Source organism: Sceloporus occidentalis, unplaced genomic scaffold (genome assembly GCF_023333645.1).
Source record: "Sceloporus occidentalis isolate IW3139 unplaced genomic scaffold, rSceOcc1.0.p SCAF_2, whole genome shotgun sequence".
Lineage (NCBI taxonomy): Eukaryota > Metazoa > Chordata > Lepidosauria > Squamata > Phrynosomatidae > Sceloporus > Sceloporus occidentalis.
This window is the reverse complement of record NW_028316982.1, coordinates 25,930,375-25,948,072: the sequence shown is the minus strand read 5'-3', so window position 1 is coordinate 25,948,072 and position 17,698 is coordinate 25,930,375. Positions and strand designations below refer to the sequence as shown.

The 17,698-nt window shown below is 40.3% G+C and overlaps 1 protein-coding gene across 2 annotated transcripts in view; it reads right to left on the bottom strand.

The window, feature by feature from the left end:
• Positions 1-1,945: 1,945 nt before the first annotated feature.
• LOC149318054 (60S ribosomal export protein NMD3-like) overlaps positions 1,946-17,698 on the bottom strand; it is a 43,310-nt gene continuing 27,557 nt past the window's right edge. The window contains exons 17-18 of one of the 2 annotated variants that reach the window (XR_016279962.1): positions 3,760-3,900; positions 1,946-2,350 (exon numbers count right to left, since the gene is read on the bottom strand). The gene's annotated coding sequence lies outside the window, so the exon portion shown is untranslated. The remainder of the gene's footprint in view (positions 2,351-3,759; positions 3,901-17,698) is intronic. The other variant, XM_089508916.1, reaches the window with a different exon arrangement.

Below are 17,698 nucleotides of genomic sequence, written 5' to 3'. Positions count from 1 at the left end.
CCAATTTTCTTGTTATTTGACTCCACCCATCCCTTCTAGCTACTTTGAATTAAAAGAACAGCTTTTTTTCTCTGTGTAGTTAGGCCTCATTCTGTACACAGAAGTGTTGATATGACAGATTTGAAAGCCTGTTTGTCAATAAAAGGCAAGTGGGATAAACTGGTTTGTAAGGCAAGGTGGTACACTCCCTGGTTCTATCTTGGTTACACTCCTAAGACACAAACAGGAATTGAGAAAGGCCAAAACTGTTGAATCATAAATGCTTTAACTGAAACAAAAGGCAGTTTTACAGCAAAAAAAATATATCTTTGCCTATTGACTTGAAAGTAAACTCTCTGAAAAGAAGAGAGGATTTGTGCTTTGATGCCCATTTGACAGCTGGATGTATATAGAATGTGTGTGTGGAGTATTTTTCCCTAAAAGAGAACTGGATGGAACACAAATCATGGGTCTTTCTCTCCTTTTTATGTGCATTCAGCAGAACATTTTAACAGAGCTCACATATGTATATGCATAATAGAAAATGGTGCCCCTGCCATGCAAGTGGTGTCTTCCAAGAGACAAGATCCTCAACAGTTTATATGTATGTAGGTGCTGCTCTTAAGGTATGGTAAACACAGGTGCCATTAGGGCAGGACTGTAGGGCAAGAGGTCCTGGGTCCTACTCAGTACAATGAGCAGGAGAGCTCTCAAACATAGCAGGATTTCGAGGTGTAGCTATGAGTATCCATGAAATTGTCTTCCAAAGTAAAAATTGTGGGCTCTCCTATGAAATTTTCCTTCAGTCTCCACATTTCTAGCATTGCAGAGTGAGACACTGGAAAACATTGGAAAACTTCTAATAGCTGTACAGTATTTCCATAGACTCATAGAATCATAAGCGTTGGAAGAGACCACAAGGGCCATCCAGTCCAACCCCCGGCCTTCGACTTCTAAGCCTGCTTTTTCGAAGATATTTTCCACATACAAATTGAACCAATAGGGTGACAGAATGCAGTGTTGTCTGACCCCATTGCCAATTAGAAATCATTCTGTTTCTTCATATTCTGTTTGAACCATAGCTTCTTGTCCTAAATACAGATTTCTCATCAGGACTATCAGGTGTAGTGATACTCCCATTTCCTTAAGAACCACCCATAGTTTTTCATAATCTATAAAGCACATGCTGATCTTTTCTGGTATGCACTCACAATAATTTCCAGTGTCTCTCTACAGTCCACCAGTGTTGTGCTCTTTCCCTTGCCACCTGCTTAGTGGGGACAATGTGGGGAAGGGGACATCAGAATGGAATGGAAAAGATCAGATATGACATTATTTTTGGCTCTGTTCCACCATTTCTTGCATGCTTCTACTGAAAGTTTATCTCAAGGGAAAGTGGACAATGGCCTGTTTTCCCAACAATTCTGGTGCCACAGCTGCAACCCACATTAAGGTTGTGACCGATCAGCTGAAGACCACTGGAGCAGATCCTGTTGAAGAGTTAAAAGTGTAAGAGCACATGGACCCATTTCCCTCAAATGTCCAAACTTTGCAATCAGACAGTCAATTATAAAAAGCTTGTTCTGAATAATAGTTACCATTTTTGGGGGGGAAAATGTCCCTGCTCATCTGTCTTGAATAGCAGCCATAGAAATTAAGCAAAAAGAAGCTCATCTCATAATTCCCATCTATATGTTAAAAATCAGGCTTCCCTGTTTATGTTTAGTGCCAGGCTCCTGTTGAAGATACAGGTGTAAGTGTTGTGAAATGCTGGCAACATTAGAATCTCAAATCTACAGCAAGGAAAAAGTCCAGCTCAGGTAATGTGCAGTTTATTCAAAATTACCCTAAGGAGCGACTAGTCTATTGCTCTGTATCCTTCAGGTTGAAAATAATCACACCCTCAGCCTAAAATGTTTATTTCAAAATAATTCCATGCACTTCAGGGGAACATCTTGTCAAGATGTTTATTTGGAATCACACAGCCAACTGGAATCCTGAAGTTAATTAATTTTGTTCACATTTTTTCCAACAAATTTCCTCAATTGATGCTTTCTTCAAAGTGGTTTGTGAAATATCGTTTGTGAAACTGCACCCATGTATACAGATGCCTCCAGTTCCAAACACTGGTTACAATTTAGGACATGAGTGGCTGGGTGGGCGGACATCTGGAAGAGTTGCAGCATCAAGGTTGGGTAAGAAGCTGATGAATCGGATGCTTTAGTTATTATTCCAGCAGTCTTGCAGCAAAGTGCATCAAGAAGAATCCCTTATCCAGATTCATACAAAGGTAAGATATTCCCCTTCCCTTTTTATTGAAATGGTCTCTTTTTTCCTCCCTTTTGTTTGTAAAGTCTAGGGAGAATTTGCCCTAGAAAGGGGAAGGAGGTAGAGGAGAGAAAGAAAAAGAGAGATGTATATCATTTCCTATGTAGACTCAAAATAAAGCAAGTATACAATTTATGTGATGGTCAGGTTTTCTTCCCTCTCAGTTTACTGAAGGTATTATTTGTAAGGGAATAAAGGCTGCTACTGTCTACTTGGGAAAACCTTTGTCCTGTCTTATCTATACTTAGTCATGTTGTTGCAGTGCTTTGGGCATTGGAATAGGAATCTGGAGACCAGGGTTTCAATCCTGACTCAGCAATGTAAACCCACTGGGTGACCCTGGGCAAGTCACACTCTTTCACCCTCGGACGATGGCAATGGCAAACCCCTGCTGAAGAAACTTGCCAAGAAAACCCCATTAGTTGGAAACGATTTGAAGGCACACAGCAACAACAAAGATTAAACTTTGCCACCTCCCTTCATATTTTGAGCATAGCTATCAGAGGAGGTGAGATATACCAAAATGGAAACAGAGAAATGGAAAATAAGATTACTTGGCTACCCACTGTAAAGTGTGAGAAGTTATTACATTTACTGATGACAGGGACAAAATAAGTAAGGACCTTAACAGACCGGCATTTATAAATGCCAGCATGGGGCCAGAATGGGGCTGTGGGGACCACATGCTGCGCACCCTGATTCTGCTCCCATGCCAGCATGACGCCATGTGCCCCATTGCATCTTTGGTGCAGTATTTACACATGCTGGCTGCTGCTAGTGAACTCTTTCCATGGTGCAAAAAGGAGCTGCTTTTTGTGGCTTCTTTTGGTGACATGAAACTGCTGGTTTGGGGGCATGGTGTATGGTTGCTGCGTCTCTGACCCAGCACTTTCAGGGGTGGTCTGTTCAGCGCTTATGATGTCTATACCAAAGTAATTTTATTTACTATTCTCTGAACACATGATGATCAAGACAAAATATAGATTATATGGCACTACTGGGGATTTTTTTTTTACTTGTTATTAATTGCCATAGAAAATAGAAATCTGTGCAAATGTGTTCATGCAATATATACTGGTAAACATCAAATTTAGATAGAAGACATGTTTTATTTGTAGTCATATGAGTTTTATTCCCGAGAATATTGAATGACAGAATCATAGAGTTGGAAAGGCCATCATAGACAATCAAGTTCAGTGCAGGATTTTCATCTAAAGCATCCCCAGCAGATAGCTGTCCAGCCTCTTTTTGAAAATGTCAAAAGAAGGAGACCCCACCACCCTCTAGGAAATATGCAAACTCTAGAACCAGAAATCAGCTTTAATTTCAGAGTTTAAAAATTGCAGCATATTTATTTTGATGACTTCATCATCCCCTTTAAAGTTATGTAAATCTGGGGTTCATTATTTTTGTTTTCTTAATATTCAGCTGTACCCCTGCTTTTGCACTTACCCTTTATCTTTTATCAATAGTCATTGCAAGTCTTTGGTATTTTTTGTTAGTAACAGGGTCATCTGTCTGTCTTAAACTGTTGTTATTCCTTTCCCTTATTTTCATGTATCCTTCTGAGTCTAATCCTCTTTTCTATATCCTCTGTGCATAAATTAAACAGATAACATGCAGCCATGCCAGTTAGATTCCTTTGACAGTAAAAAAACATTCTGCAGCTCTGTATTGCGTCTAGACATTGGCTCTTGTACATAGCATAGAATACTCATCAGGACAATCAGATGTTGTAGCATACTCATCTCTGATAGAATGCACTATAATTTCTTTTGATCTATACAATCAAAGGCTTTGCTATAATCTATAAAGCACAGCATGATTTCTTCTGAATTTTTGGTACACTTCATAATCCAACATATGTTTGTGATATGAACCTTAATGCCTTTTTTCCCTGAACCAAGCTTGCATTTCTCACTCCATATATGGTAAAAATCTTTGTTGTAAAATTTTGCATTACTTTGCTTACATGACAGGTTAGTGCAATAGTCCCATATCTACTACAATTTCCGGTATCTTCTTTTGGGGTGATTGGAATGTATATTCAGTGTTTCCAGTTTGGGGCCTTTGTTTTGTTTGAGGGCATATATGCAATCATACCTTATCACAGTAGAGGAATCTCACTGAGAAATGGGATTTAAAGTAGATTTAAAGGAGAAAAAACTCGCAAAAGTGGGATGTCTTTCACATAATGTTTCAGCAAAACAAATACAGTGGAGCCTCCTCATACGCTGCCTTTTTATAGGCGGCTTTGAGCATAGGCGCTCAAAGCCGCCGGCGCGCACGTCCCATTCAATTGAAACAATGGGGCTCGAGCATAGGCGGATTTTTTTATACGCGGAGGGATCCGGAACGGATCCCTTGCGTATAATAAGGTTCCACTGTAACATGAAAATAAAGTGAATGTAAAGGGGACAAAAACAATACCTTTTTACTTTCGGGAACTTCCTAAAAGTAAAAAGGTGTAGTTTTTCGGCAACGTCCCGAAAGTAAAAAGGTGTAGTTTTCTGGAACTTCCCTAAAGTAAAAAGGTGTCATTTTTGTCCCCCTGATGTTCGCTTTATTTTTGTGCTATTTCTGTTTTGCCGAAATGTTGTGTGAAAAACCTCCAGCATTTGCAGGTTTTTTCTCCTTTAAATCTACTTTAAATCCTGTTTCTTGATGGGATTCCTTTTGTGTGATTAGGTCCAAAAAGAGATTTGAGACCAACTGTATAAATATACAGTACTAGCTTGACAATGGCAAAGACTAAGACATATCTTATTTCTGAAGAAATGTCTTCTAAAAATGCAGCATGCTCACTTCTGATTGGCAGCAGTCTGCAGACATGATCCTCCATCCGTGAGCTGGCTCAAGTCAATCCTACGGTGACTTTGCCAGGGAAAGGATGTGACACTACTAGCTACTTTAATGCTGTTTGGCTTGTTTCACGTTTAATAACTTAAAAAGATTCAGCCCCATCTAATAATTGGTTTGATCCCCCTCCCCCCGACTTTAAGAACCACTAGCATTGTATGTATGTAGGAATGTTTAGTAAAGAGGGAAAGGAAGTTTCAAAAAGAAGAAGCAAATTCTCTACAAGGATTAATTAAAATAAATAGCAAAACTGTTAAAATAGAGAAACATATGCATTGCTGGGGGCAAAATGAAATGTACAGCAAATAAAAGAGAAAGTATAATCTAGTCTCAATAATTATTATTCTGCTTGAGTTTCAAATATTGAGGTGCACTCCCTCCTTAAGGTACAGCTTATTTGTTTAATCCAGGACTCCAATCAAGAAGTGACTTGTGTTTTCCTCTGAGAAGCTCTCATTCCTTCTTCCTATGTGAGAAAGAAAACAATGACAACAATCTTTCTCTTCTTTTAATAGCATTGCTTTCCTTTTGTTCCTTCATGCATCACTTTCTGGAAAAGTATTTTTCACTTCAGTCTCCCAGCCTTTGCCTCATTTTCTTCTGCCATAGAGAAAACTTGTCAAGAGGTTTTATTCTGTCACAGGGCCATTTGACTTGGCCTATTCAATACTTGCAGCCTCCCACCCCAAAGTAGAGAAGACCATAGGGATGCCAAGTGATTCCCTGCCTTCAAGCAAGGAAAAGGCCCTCAGAGAGGACAGAAAATGCAGCAGAGCTTCAGGGTGGAAGCAGCTCTAAATGAACAGGGCAGAGACCTCATGTGGAGCTAGTGACTGGTCCAAGCTTTGTTTCAGGAACAGATGGGAAAGGCCTCTTGAAGAGTACCCTGATCCAATAATAGCTACAGAAACAATCAAGACACTGGAGGAATAGTAGGGGATCCCACTGGCGGGTGAATGCAAAAGCAACTTGTGGATTCAGCTTCTCTCCCCACTCCCTGTGGTTAATGTTCAGGCTCTCCACACAAAAATTATTTGGAGGTAGCACCTTAAAGCTGTGTGTTTGATGGCACCTAGCTTGAGGGACTTCCTTCTTTCTTTGAATCCTGTCAAGAGATTAAAAGAGACCTCACTTGAAAAGGGAAACTGAGAAAATTCCCTTTAGAAGGAGAACAGATCCTTTTCCCTACCCTTTTGACAAGAAAGAGGTCCTATCCTTTTGGAAGCTGATATGCATCAGCAGAGCACTCCCTGTAGAGGACAGTCATCTACAGAGAACTAACTACACTGGACTCTAGAGGTTTGCTCAAATGTTAGGTGTCTCCTTGAGAAGAAGGTCCTGCTTCTGGTGAGCCCTTTTGCTGAGGTACTTCCAGCTGAATTTAAGGCAAGGCCCAATAAGTGCAGCAACAAAAGCTTAAATCCAGATTAGAGAAATCGTGGGAAATATTTTATGTAGCTTTGGTTCTTGGTTTCTGAAATGACTGTGCTTGACACTACAATAGGTGGACTTCTGACTGGGATTTATTGGTTTGAACCCTATGCTCCTTCTCAGTTCTGAAACACTGTCACTAGCTTTACTTGATCTCTGGAAGGATGTTGCTTGCTTTACCTTTGCACTGTCTTTTGACTTTGTTTTTGGGCTTGCCTTTGTGTCAGAGCTTAATTTAAGAAGAAGAGTCCTCCTTCTATCCACCATCTTGAAGGAGAGAAAGGCAAGCCAGTTCCAACAGGCCTCTGAGGGAGAGCAGATCTGCTGGACTTTTCCCCTTCCTTACTGCCATTCCCTTCTCCTTTTGTGTCTTGTCTTTTTTAGATTGTAAGCCTGAGGGCAGGGAAATGTCTAACAAATTGTAAGCTGCTTTGATAGCCTTGACTGAAGAGTGGGGTATAAATAAAGTATTATTATTATTATTATTATTATTATTATTTCTCTCTCTGGCTTTGCTTTGCCAACGAAGATTCAGGAAGGACTCATCCCGTGCTTTGTACAAGCGCGTTGGTGACTAAAAAGGCCAATCCGGGATAAACAGGCCCGGTTGCAGAAAGCACAGCGGAAAGTCTCCTTGGGTGGTTTCCAGGTTGTGGTTCTTTCTGCGTTGTTGACAACGCAGATGATGATGATGATGATTATTAACTAAGTCAAACTCTAGTACTTCCTTTTCCAAAGCTCTTCTAACCTTGATCATTCCAGGACTGTGAGGCTAATAGGTAGATGGAAAGAATGAACAATCTGTGATTCTGTCTAATCTGTGATTATAAATAAGATTTATTAAATCTACTACTGGGAGTAGCTTTATACATCTAGGCTCACCCTTACATTGAGAGGATTAGCAGGTGACCAATGACTGGCAGTGACAAGTGGGGAGACAACTGAAGATGTCTGACTTTCCACTTGTCTTGCCATCATTTTAATTCTTCTATATATGCTGTGCTTTTTAAGCTTTGTAGGTGCCTTTCTAAGCTTTGGCCTTTGGGAAATCTTGATTACAATCTCATTGTGATTAATAACTGAGCCAATATATAAATATAAAATCTTTATTTTGATGACTTCATCATCCACTTTATATAAAATCTTTATTCTGATGACGTTGTCATCCACTCTACTCTGACTGGATGAAGACTTCATCATCCATTCAGCCATGCAGGGAGGGCCTCTACTCTTTGCATGGTTGCACTGCTATAGATGGACATCTTCTTGACCCCTGCATTTACTTCTGTCTTTAAATGGAATTCGGACAGGGCAGCCCTCCAAAATGAAGATGCCTTGAAATAGAGAACTATTGTTAATAAAATATAGTGATCAAGCTAGGGAAAGCCACTTTATTATTTGCTGCTGACAGTGAATGTAGCCAAACTGTACATGTGTTATCCCCAACGGAACGAAGATGTTGCTTTATCTCACTTGTGTACTCTGATAAAAATAGTTACATGGCAGCTCCCAACGTTCTAGTTCATATTACATTCTTTAGTACATTGTTCATAAACCTAGACAATTGTGTTACTTTACTGCAAGAGTTTCAGCCATTCTACACTGATTCCTATGCTTTCCCATTGTTTCCTAGGATTGCTGAGAATGATTGGCTTCCAGGGAATTGTTACCAGATGCAGGTAATTATTTATTAATCCAGAACAATCTTGTACAAAGAATTTAGATGAGAATTTTCTTTCACATCCTTTCTTTGAGTCAGAGTTTAAATTATATCATCTACACTTTGTTGCTCTTATAGGTCAGACTTCCAGAAGCAGCTGCTAATAATACTGACAACCATGAAGCGCCTGAAGGATTCTATTTACTGGCTTTATTTTCAATACATGCTGGTCACCTGCTGCTTTGATTTTGAGCCCTGGGAGCAAATGATAACACATGTTGTCACTGCTACTGTTGTTTCCATGTTGGTCTTCACAGCTTATATAGCTATTCGTCTTCAACTGCGCCTGACTTTTCAGTTTTTTTTTGCAGTTCTGGGCTGAGAAGCCAGAGAGGACACTGACTGGTACCTATGAGTAAACTTGTGTGTCTTTTTTGTGTAATTTTACTACAGTGTGCTTGTCTTTCTCCTGCTGGGCCCATTTCAGCCCTGCATTATTATATGAGTTTGCTGGTTTCTGCAAATTACTTTGCACCTATGAATTATGGAGACTAAAATGGGGTGTGTCAGAGAACATCTTGCCACAATTAAATCAGTTTTTTAAAAAATAAAATGGAGACATATTGGTTTCAGAGCAGCCATTAGTGCATGTCTCTGCTGCTTCTGCTATTGTGTTACCTTGCACACTCCCCCTTAACGCTGCCTCCCTGCCCTATGCCTGTGCCCTAAACAGTATGTCTTTTGTGTTTTTTTTATTTTATTTACCTATTTAAATTGCAGTAGTGTTGCTCTGGAATTGTGTGAAAAGATATAAATAAAATATTAGTAAATATAAATCAAATTATATTTTTTACACTTTTTCATGCAATTCCAGAACTCCGTTACTGCGATGTAAGAGCTTTTTTTTTTAAGAAACAGGAAAATGGGGAATAGCAAGGGCAAATAGGAGGAGTCTGCCAATATTGCAACTACCCCAATAGTGACATTTTTCACCTGAGGACTTGTGTGATTGAGAGATCATTGATGGGCTCCTCCTATTAATGAAAATCATGCTTCAGGGACTGAGTTCAAAGTGCAAAAGCAAGGTGTACTCAATTAACAAAGGAAAGGGCAAAGTGTTGCCCTTCCCAGTAGGCTAAACTTTTGTCCTCCCTCATTAATAATTGACATCTTGATCACACTCTGGTGTTGCTTGGCCTTGTGTGTCCAGTGAAATGTTGAAGGATATAAAAGGAGCCAATATTATTGCATTAAATGTAGCAGATGCAATTATTTCTATATTCTACCACAATACATGTATTGATTGCAATGTGAATTCTGGCAATTATGCCTCACAATTATGTCAATTTTCCATTTGCAATGATCCTAGGTACTGCTAAGCCAAGGGATGTAAATGTCTGATGCCTTCTTTACAATTATAATTAAAGGAGTGAATGTGATAAAGAATGAATATATATATTTGCAGCATTGGGATGTAGACCCTGACTGAAAATGCAGGGAGGAAAGAGAAATAACAATGTGATTCTGAGGCATAATTCAGATGAGATTCACCTGTGAAATTCTACACAGCTATCAAGTGGATTAGGGGTTCAGTGGCAGAATGGGAACCCAGTAGATAATTTCCTCATGGGCATTTCCCCATGACAAAGAACATGCTAAATCTGGAACACTTGGAAAACCTCTATGCCAGAATTCACATAGGTCCAGGAAATGTCATATTTATCTGAGCATCAGAAGACACAGGGACCTGGACAGAAACATGAATAAGAGGTAGCCTCAAACAAGACCCCAGTCAATCAGAAGCCTTCATCTATATGGGGAATAGCATGGGCACTGGCTCTGCTTTACTTCTTATCCCTCCCTCATCTACATGTGATTTTGGGACTGGTCATCCCACTAGTGTTTGTGCAAGTATGAATGATTAGAGATCAATATCCATTATATGTATATCAATAAAGTTGATCAACAAATCTGGTGGTCAATATCTCACTCTCTGGAAAGACACACATATGTGTGAAAACCACTTTGCTTGCATCTTTCTGCGTGTGTGCACAGGCGTAAGAAGATCAGGTCATTCCATTTTCCATTCACTTGTGCAGAAAGGTCTAGACCAGGGTGGGAACCATGTGGTCCTCCAGATGATCTTGCACACAATCTCTCAGCATTCCTTAGCATTGGCCATACTGACTAGCACTGCAAAAGTTTGTATTCCAACAACATTTGGAGGGCTGAATGATTTACATTCCTGTTTCCGTGGTATGAGTGCTGGACTAGGACCTAGAAGAAGCAGATTCAAATCCTCACCACTGCAAGAAGTTTGCTGGATGATTTTCCTAACCAACCTCTGATGAGTGCGGGGATAAAATGGGGAGTAGTGATTGTTAATGTGTATGCTGCCCTGAACTTCATAGAAGGAAAATGGGATAAAAATATAAGACTCATAATAATGAATAAAAAAGAATCTGGAAATAAAGCCACTTTTAGTGAGCAAGGATATGTCAGAGAAAGAATGTTGTCTAGGCATGTGCTGAATTCGTTATCACATATAGAAATTAAGGACATTTCCTATATTTAAATAGGCAGTGACAGTTACATTTCTGAGCCTAGAGGTCCCATTTTTTAACTTCTGGAAATCCTACAAATGCTACCCTTGGTTTTGAGATTTCACTAAGCATTGTGCATTCAGTTTCAAGGTTATATTTCTCATCTACTCTGCTTACATAGCAGCTAACCAGTTACCCACTGGAAGCCAACAATGGACTGGATGAGGGCAAACATATTGAAATTTAATCGGTATAAGACAGTGGTGCTCCTGGTCAGTTGGAAGACAGATCAGGGAATAGGGATTCAGACTGTGTTAGATGGGATTATAGTCTCCCTGAAGACATAAGTTCAAGTTTGGTAGTATTCCTGGACTCAACTTTGACTCTATAGGCTCAGGGTTCTGTGATGGCCAGGAGTGCTGCTGCCATTATTCTTAGTATTGTTAGTTATTACCATTATTATATTCTGCCTTTTTCCCAAATTAGGACTCACAGTGGGTTACAACTAAAAAACATTGTCAAAACCCCACAAAATGCAAAGGTTAGAAAAAGAATGAAACAATCAGGAAAAATTAAATCCAGGTTTAAACATATTTTAAAGCACACATATACACAGAACAGCAATTAGCAATATCCAGTACATTTTGCACATTTAAAGCTTGTATGCCAATTGTGTCCATTCCTTGAGATGCCAGATCTGACCACAGTGACATTCCATTTGGACTACTGTAATGCAGTCTACTTGGGGCTACCCTTAAAGAATGCTTGGAAACTTCATCTGATTCAAAGAGCTGCAGCCAGGTTGTTAACTGGAGGACTTATAGGGACCACAACACACCACTACTGAAACAGCACAGCTGGCTGCCATTTTGTTTCTGGGCTCAATTCAAAGTGCTGGTTATGATCTATAAATCCCTGTATGGCTCAGGTCCAGGCTGCCTGCAGGGGTGTCAATAGCGGGGTGCACCACACTAGGTGACACCCTAAGGTGGGTGACACCACTGTTCCCAAACATTGGCCTTTTGACAGAAATGAGCTGTGATATTCAGCCATGTCCCTTTAAAATACAGAAGTGATGGCGTGAGTGGGGCAGTGCTCAGCGGGAGAAGGAAAAAGAGGCCCAGGTTTTAAAAAAGTAAATTTAAAAATAAAAAATAATAATTTAAAAATTATTTTAAAATTTTCTTTAAAAACATTACATCTTTCTAAATTTTGACTTGAACCACATGAAATTATGTGTATGTAAATACATTTATGCAGTGCATCTGATATTATAATTTAAAGGTATACTTTTAATTTTGCTAGTTGTTTATGTCATCACAACTATTGCCATTTCATTCAGTGATATATGGGAATTACAATTTATGAGTGACATTCAGTTCAGTTCATTGTGGTGGAAATATTCCTTGTTGAAATAAAAAGCTATAGAAAGATGGAGTCACCTTTGTCAGCCAGAGAGATGGTTTTTGAAATAAAGGCTTGGAGTTTAGAAAAACTAGAGCAAAGGAATAAGGAGTGCATCTTGACCTGGATGGAAGCTGGCACCAGTAAAAAGACATAACATAAACTACTGAGATAAGGACACATAGTTGACATTCAGAAGCAAGGTTAGGAGGAAAGCCACTGAATTCCTACAGGAGGGGGTAAGGAGTGATGATGCAGTTTTAATGTATGCATGTATTTCTGTTCTGATTGTAAGAATTCTGTATGTTTAAATTGTAATTAGCCAACCAGGTGTATTGAAGAAGCTTCTTTGTCTTGAATAATATAAAAAGAGCCATTTTGTCTTGTTCGGGGTCTCAGCTTTTGGAACTTGAATTCCACTGAGTTCATTGTTTTCCTTTGTCGACAATTGGAAATAAACTTATGGATTTTCAATTACTAGGTCCTCTTGCCAATCCTTGCTCTGTCAGTCCTAGAAATTTAAGTTTCCTGAAATTTCTGTTACACATCTTTACTATGGTCAGACACCAGCACAATGAGCAACATTAGTACAAAAGACAAAAGCATGGTTGGCAGGGATACAAGAGAGGGCCTTCTTGGTGGCTGCCCCTCTACCCAAAATGTGAGGGTCCAAGAGGGCACCAACAACCAATATTAAATAGGGGTAATTTTATTAGCTCAAGTGAAGCTGCAGTGAGGGCTTTGGGCAACTAAAAGCAGGGGTCAAGCCTCTACGTATATATCAGTTCCAAGAAAAGAAGCTGGGCCCAAACTAACAAAGTGAATTTCAACAGGGAGAAATGTAAGGTACTGTACTTGGGCAGAAAAAATGAAATGCCTAGATACAGAATGGGGGACACCTAGCTTAACAAGACTATGTATGAAAGGGATCTAGGCATCCTAGTAGACCACAAGTTGAACATGAGTCAACAGTGTGGTGCGGCAGCTAAGAGAGCCAATGCGATTCTAGGCTGCATCAATAGAATTATAGTGTCTAAATCAAGGGAAGTAATAGTGCCACTCTATTCTGCTTTGGTCAGGCATCACCTGGAATACTGTGTCCAGTTCTGGGCACCACAATTCAAAAAGGATGTTGGGAAGCTGGAGCATGTCTAAAGGAGGGCGACCAAAATGGTGAAGGATCTGGAAGCCATTCCTGTGAGGAGCAGCTTAGTGAGCTGGTATCGTTAGCTTGGAGAAGAGACAGTTAAGAGGTGATACAGTAGCCCTGTTTAAATATCTGAAGGGGTGTCACATTGAGGATGGAGCAAGCTTGTTTTCTGCTGCTCTAGAAACTAGAACATGGAACAATGGATGCAAGCTACAAGAAAAGAGATTCCAGCTCAACATTAGGAGGAACATCCTGACAGAGCTGTTCAACAGTGGAACACACTCCCTCAGAAAGTGGTAGAGTCTCCTTTGGAGGTTTTTAAACAGAGGCTGGATGGCCATCTGTCGGGGCTGCTTTGAGAGTACCTCCATGGCAGGATGTTGGATTGGATAGACCTTGTGGTCTCTTCCAAATCTATGATTCTATGATGTCCAGAATGCTAGGTCCAAATGTACTTTTATTTATAACAGCAAAAGGGGATGCACCAGTTTGAAAGTCAGAACTATTTGGTTTGCATGCACTGTACAGTCTCTTCCTATACTTTACCAATGTGTTTTCCTTCTGAAAACAGTAGATGATGGCTCCCTACTCCAAAGGGCATGAATTAGAGGGACAAAAGTGAGGAGATATTTCTCTCAAGTTTCTCACAAAATTCTAAGTGTTCAATACATTTTAATATCTACATTGCACCTTGTATAAATGTGCTGCAGATGTCAGAAGGGAGTGACTTGAGGCATGAGACACTGTAGCATTTGTGTTGCTATTATGGAAAGGTATTGTACATCTACATTCTCTCTCAGGATGCAATCATGTTTCAGCTTTCATTGCAACACCTGAGAAATTGCACTATTTCTTGGGTAAAGTTGCCACACCCATTAACTCTGACATAGCTTCTTTACTCTGGATGGCAGAAATTCAGCAGCCAACATCATGGTATTGCTCCATGCCCTTCCCTTCCACACCTGCTAAATATCTGTTTCTCAAGTGGCAACTAATATCTCCTTCATATTCAGGCACCTTTCAAAATCTATACTCTTGTTTATCCAAATAGAACCTTTCCCCTTTTGTCTTCTTCCTATGTCTTAGGCTATTAAATGTGCCAGACAATTCCTTGTCACCTTATTTTTATATAGCATCTACAATAGGCACTTTATTAATATTAAAATTGAAAGATGCAGGATCCCTGCCAGGAAAAAAAAGGTCCAAGTAGGTGGAGTGATGACTGAGTTTTCAACTAGTACCTGCCTTCCTGGAAGGTTGCATCCATCTTCTCAACCTGCATACAATTCTACAGAAAAAGCAGTTCTTTTGTGGCTACATCTCATAGGAAAAGAAAGAAACATGCATGACTGCTTGGATAAACTACCCCAAACTCAAGCCAAATTATTTTTACTAGCCTATACATTGGACCCTTGGTACCCACTGGGGTTTGGTTCCAGGATGCTCTGTGGATTCCAAAATTCATGGATGTCTCATTCTATACAGTGGTGTTGTAAAATGGTATCCCTTATATAAAATGGCAAAATCAAGGTTCACTTTTTGGAATTTAGGCAATTAAAAATATTTTCAAGCAATGGATGGTGGAATCCATGGATATAGAGGGCTGACTGTATCAGTATTCTGACATACTGAATTTTGGTTTCCTAAGAACATAAATTATATTACAGTTCTTATCAGTTGTTTCGACCTGTGTTCAATGCTCAAGTTTTCCTAAACATTCAGCATCAATCTACACATATAGAAGCAAATTACTGTTAAATTTTACATGAAAATATTTTGAAGAAAAGGCTGAGCTCCTTGCTTCCCATTTCTCTTCCAAATGTAGATTCTTTTTATACAATATTGCCAAAATCTGACTATATCTCTCTGCCTCTACTGCCAAGATCCTGGTCCATGCCCTACTGATCTCACGACTCGATTACTGCAACATCCTCCTGGCTGGGCTTCCTCTCTCTCACCTCCGTCCTTTAATTTCTGTCCAGCATTCAGCTGCACGCATTATCACTTCCACCCACCGCTCTGACCACATCTCTCCTGTGTTGGCATCCCTTCACTGGCTCCCTCTCCCTTCCCGCATTCAGTACAAGCTCCTGCTGTTGATGTTTAAAGCCCTCCATGGACTGGCCCCTCCTTACTTATCAGACCTTATTTCCCCTCACCTTCCCACCAGGGCCCTCCGTTCTGGTAATCAAGGTCTGCTGTCTCAGCCCAGGATTTCCTCTGCCCCCTCTCGGATTCGCCCCTTTTCACTTGCTGCCCCTCACTCCTGGAACCTTCTTCCCCCGCGAGCAAGAGCCATCACTTCCTTAACCAGCTTCAAAACAGAGCTGAAGACCATCCTGTTCAGAGAAGCCTTCCCAGGCATTGCATAATTCTCACTTGCTATTTGACGTTTTTTTGTTGTCTGTTTTATTCAATCATTTCCTGTATTGCTATGTATTTTATATGTATTATCTTACTAGACAGGCCCCTTCCCCACCACCACTCCCTTCTCCTTCTGTGTCGTGTCTTTTTAGATTGTAAGCCTGAGGGCAGGGAACCGTCCAATTAAAAAGATTGTATGTACAGCGCTGTGTAAATTTACAGCACTTTATAAATAAAGGTTAATAATAATAATACTGAACACTGTTCTTAATAAAATGGTCTGTTCAACAGCTGCATTTTCTTAACCAAATAAATGATCAATAAAAGATAGTGCTGTTAACTGACCTCAAGTTGACGTCTACCTTTGGCGGCCCTGTGAGTGAGGCATCTCCAAGACACCCTATCCTCAACCACCCTGCTCATTTCTGCAGACATAGGGTTGTGTCCTCTTTGTGTCTATCTAGTGTGTGGTCTTCCTCTTTCTACTGCCCTCTAGCTTTCCAAGCATTACAGCCGGCCCTTGGTATCCATGGGCGATCCATTCTGAACCCTCTGCAGATATCAAAATCCACGGATGCTCGAGTTCTATTGTCCCCAATGGGGGCGTGTGCACATGGCCCTGACACCATTTGGCACAGCCCCCATTGTCCCCAGTGGGGGTGCGTGCACATGGTCATGTCATTAGAGGCAATAGGACTTGCTATCCCTGATGGCCCTCACGTCTGTGTGCACGTGCCACCACTGGGGACAACAGGGGCTATTGCTAATGGCAGCATGGCCACGTGCATTCACTGCCACTGGGGGCATTGCAGGCTTGCTGCCCACAGATGATTGAATCCACGGATGGCAAGTCTGATACCGAGGGCCAACTGTGAGTCATGTCCAAATTTATGACAATATCAATTTAGTCACCTTGGCTTCTAGGCAAAATTCAGATCCAATTTGCTCTTCTACCCATTTGTCTTTTAAGCCATCTACGGTATCCAAAGAACTCTTCTCCAGCCCATTTCAAATGAGTTAATTTCCTTTCTATCAGCTTTCTTCAACATTCAGCACTTGTACCCATACACACAGATATGATGGCATGAACAATCCTCACTTTAGTGTTTAATTGTATATCTTTGGACTTTAGGATCTTATCTAGTTCTTTCATAGATGCCCTTCCTAGTCTTCCCCTGGCGTCTTGATAGGGACTTTAGAGTATATGAACACATAAAGTTGCCTGTGTGCATGCAGGAATCTGTGTGCATGCAGGAACTTGCCAGCAGCTATTCGAAATCTAACTGGGATATTTGAGATCTGAAACTGGGACCTTGACGGATACAAATCATGAGCTCTATTACTGAACTGTTCAGCCTCATATACTGATTTCCGGATAATGATTTGCCAAATGTCACACAGACATTTTCATTGCTGACATATTAGGTAATATATTTAAGCAGTATGGCAGGTGATATGCTGAATATGATGGATCAGCAAAAAACCTGGAGTACTTATCAATTTTGGGTGGGCTACTCAGTGTCTAACAGTTGCTGAAATTGGTGCACATATTAAAACAGGTAAATCTGGGGCTGATGAAAAACCACTTTTGAGCTCAGGCCAAGAATGAGTTTTTAGGAGTACCAGTATGTAGCTCAAATCATGTAGCTCAATTGCTGAAAACATCCTTCAGCATAATTTAAACAAAGTAGAACATGTAAGAGTGACCTTCGTCACTGCAGCTATGCAAGATGTGTGACACACACAAGCACGCAAACGCAAATTACAGATTGTAAGTACCCTAGATTTATAACACAGAATACATGTGGACAATTTTGATGTATCCAGGGCAAATCTCACCACACACCAGATCACAACCTACCTTCTGTGGCAGTTGTAAACATACACAATTTCAATATGAAAATATTTTTCCTTTAAAACAAGGTGCATAGGGAATTCTGTAGAATTCCCAGTGGCTGTAAAAATGACCAGGGGACATAT